Source organism: Mugil cephalus, chromosome 23 (genome assembly GCF_022458985.1).
Source record: "Mugil cephalus isolate CIBA_MC_2020 chromosome 23, CIBA_Mcephalus_1.1, whole genome shotgun sequence".
NCBI classification, from domain to species: Eukaryota; Metazoa; Chordata; class Actinopteri; order Mugiliformes; family Mugilidae; genus Mugil; species Mugil cephalus.
In genome coordinates this window covers 1,394,407-1,397,739 of record NC_061792.1, presented here as the reverse complement: position 1 = coordinate 1,397,739, position 3,333 = coordinate 1,394,407, and the positions used below count along the sequence as shown (strand labels likewise).

The window sequence follows — 3,333 nt, the reverse complement described above, 5'->3', positions numbered from 1 at the left end:
GATGTTTCAGATGGGAGGGGGTGGACTTCGGAGCTGAGACCAGAGGATCACAGCTGATCTTTGACAAACTGCAGATCCACAACCTGAATAAAGAATAAAAGATGGAGATAAAATGATGTTGATAATATGTTTGGTACTGATCAGGGGCCCGTTGCAGACACATCGTTGGTCTCCCCATCGGAGCAGGACATAGTTATGAAAGCACTGACAGGTGAGTTCTCTGGTGTCCTGCTGGGGGACAGAGGGGATGTCTCCCAGCCTTTTAGCCTCACACCATATTCAGACCCTCAGGAAGCACAGCAGACATATAATAATGTCCCCACCAGGACAAGGGCTGGATGGAGATGATCTTTGGCCTCCTGAAGGAACGCTTCCAATGTCTCCACCATCAAAGGTCAGCCCAGACAGGACATGTGACATCACTGTGGCCTGTGCTGTCCTCCACTATGTGGCCTGCCTGAGGAGGGAGGGGTCCCCAGAGTGACATCAGACGGTGGACTGGGACAATCCAGACAGTGGTCGGCTGGTCAGAGACCAATACGTCTTAAATTATTTCAGTTAAAATGTATTCTGTACATTTAAGGTGAATATAGCCTGTAGTGGTAGAGACACATGCTTTAGAGTTAAGTTAAACTGGGTCTGTAATGGAAAAGGAATTTGTATTATTTGATATTATTTGGCCTATTGTGCTGTATACTGTATACAGGCCTCACATTTGTCTGTTCATTTAAGTATGGATGTGTCCTGTATTTATTTGTGTGTTGTATAATATGCTGTGATTCTGTTCTTTCTATCTTGTAGAGCACTGTGTGACTTCAGTTTACTGGCTTTGATTTATTCTTATTCAATAAAGGAACATCATGTTTCTCTTTGACATGTATTTATATTTCTGTGGGATGTGTATTTTATATATAGACTAATGGAAACTAAACTATCTACTGATTGAAAAATCATCTACAATTATGCCAATTAATGATGACAAATGGAAAGCCCTGGAAAGCTCCATCAGCGCCAGGCTTTTGCACCCACGTTGCCCAAAGGAGCGGTACCGCAGGTCCTCCCTCCCCTCTGCTGTCAGATTCTATAACCAGATCTGCTCCCAGTACACCCACAACTACACAATGTGAAATTATGTGCAATATCTCCTACACATCCTTGTGCAATACTCCTCCCAATCTTAACTACATGTACATATACCGTTTAGATTTCGTTTATATACCTGCCGTTCTTTTCTTGCACTGTCTGCATCTCCCTGTCACTGGAGATATGTGAACATATATGCACATTTATATTTATACACATACACACTTCTTCACGTAAACACTGCCTTGCTTGTTGTAATATAACTTTTTTAACGTTTTTGATATTTTTTATATTCTATTCTTTTTTTAGTCCACCCATATGTGCACTGCTTGTGAAGTTGAATGTTGAACGTTGAATGTCTGCTGCTGTTAACAACCAGAATTTCCTCACTGTGGGATGAATAAAGGCTTATCTTATCTTATCTTATCTTATCTTATCTTATCTTATCTTATCTTATCTTATCTTATCTTATCTTAAATGTTTAAATAATGACAGTGGGTCTAGTTGAATGTGATAACAATGTGTAGTGGGCAGTGGAATAAATATTGGTTTCCATTTGAGTGACAGCTGACTGAGATAAGGGATGAGATTAAATAGATCCTGGAAGTTATCCTGGTTTGGAGCAGGTTAGCTCCACAGAATAAATCTCCATGGTAACTTATGTCAAAACATATCCTGCTTTCTTGCAACCGGATCATGGATAAGTTCAGTTGTCTGATCTCGGAAGCTAAGTAGTGTAGGGCCTGGTCAGTACTTGGATGGGAGACCGCCTGGGAATACCAGGTGCTGTAAGCTTTTCATTCTCATCAGGAGACATGGTAACATTTACATCATCAAAATACATGCAATGATCATTTTGATCACTTATATATACTGCTTTAGTGACATTTGACATTGCTTACGGCCATACCAACCTGAACAAGCCCGATCTCGTCTGATCTCGGAAGCTAAGCACGGTCGGGCCTGATTAGTACTTGGATGGGAGACCGCCTGGGAATGCTAGGTGCTGTAAGCCTTTCATTTTCATCAGGAGACATGGTAACATTTACATCATCAAAATACATGCAATTATCATTTTGACCACTTATATATACTGCGTTTGTGACAGTTAACGTCGCTTACGGCCATAACACCCTGAACACGCCAGATCTCGTTTGATCTCGGAAGCCAAGCAGTGTTGGGCCTGGTTAGTACTTGGATGGGAGACCGTCTGGGAACACCAGGTGCTGTAAGCTTTTCATTTTCATCCGGAGACATGGTAACATTTACATCATCAAAATACATAAAATGATCATTTTGACCACTTATATATGCTGCTTTCGTGATTATTAACATTGCTTACAGCCATACCAACCTGAACACGGCCGATCTTAGAAGCTAAGCACGGTCGGGCCTGGTTAGTACTTGCATGGGAGACCGCCTGGGAATACCAGGTGCTGTAAGCTTTTCATTCTCATCAGGAGACATGGTAACATTTACATCATCAAAATACATGCAATGATCATTTTGACCACTTATATATACTGCTTTAGTGACATTTGACATTGCTTACGGCCATACCAACCTGAATACGGCAGATCTCGGAAGCTAAGCACGGTCGGGCCTGGTTAGTACTTGGATGGGAAACCACCTGGGAATACCAGTTGCTGTAAGCTTTTCATTTTCATCAGGAGGCATGGTAACATTTACATTCATCAAAATACATGCAATGATGATTTTGACCACTTATATATACTGCGTTTGTGACAGTTAAACTTGCTTACGGCCATACCACCCTGAACACGCCTGATCTCGTCTGATCTCGGAAGCTAAGCGGTGTCGAAACCTGGTTAGTACTTGGATGGGAGACCGCCTGGGAATACCAGGTGCTGTAAGCTTTTCATTCTCATCAGGAGACATGGTAACATTTACATCATCAAAATACATGCAATGATCATTTTGATCACTTCTATATAAGGCTTTAGTGACATTTGAAGTTGCTTACGGCCATACCAACCTGAACAAGCCCGATCTCGTCTGATCTCGGAAGCTAAGCATGGTCGGGCCTGGTTAGTACTTGGATGGGAGACCGCCTGGGAATACCAGGTGCTGTAAGCTTTTCATTCTCATCAGGAGACATGGTAACATTTACATCATCAAAATACAATCAATGATCATTTTGACCACTTGTATATACTGCTTTAGTGACATTTGACATTGCTTACGGCCTTACCAATCTGAACAAGCCCGATCTCGTCTGATCTCGGAAGC

The 3,333-nt window shown here is 41.9% G+C and overlaps 3 non-coding genes and 4 pseudogenes across 3 annotated transcripts; all 7 read left to right on the top strand.

The window, feature by feature from the left end:
* Positions 1 to 1,979: 1,979 nt before the first annotated feature.
* LOC125003304 lies at positions 1,980 to 2,098 on the top strand. Its single transcript, XR_007112163.1, has one exon. It is a non-coding gene; the product is annotated as a 5S ribosomal RNA (ribosomal RNA).
* Positions 2,099 to 2,199: 101 nt separating this feature from the next.
* LOC125001340 lies at positions 2,200 to 2,318 on the top strand. Its single transcript, XR_007111600.1, has one exon. It is a non-coding gene; the product is annotated as a 5S ribosomal RNA (ribosomal RNA).
* Positions 2,319 to 2,419: 101 nt separating this feature from the next.
* LOC125002804 lies at positions 2,420 to 2,528 on the top strand (annotated as a pseudogene).
* Positions 2,529 to 2,629: 101 nt separating this feature from the next.
* Positions 2,630 to 2,738, top strand: LOC125002837 (annotated as a pseudogene).
* A 102-nt stretch (positions 2,739 to 2,840) lies between these two features.
* LOC125001506 lies at positions 2,841 to 2,960 on the top strand (annotated as a pseudogene).
* Positions 2,961 to 3,061: 101 nt separating this feature from the next.
* Positions 3,062 to 3,180, top strand: LOC125002930. The gene has a single exon (XR_007111849.1). It is a non-coding gene; the product is annotated as a 5S ribosomal RNA (ribosomal RNA).
* Positions 3,181 to 3,281: 101 nt separating this feature from the next.
* LOC125001540 overlaps positions 3,282 to 3,333 on the top strand; it is a 119-nt pseudogene continuing 67 nt past the window's right edge.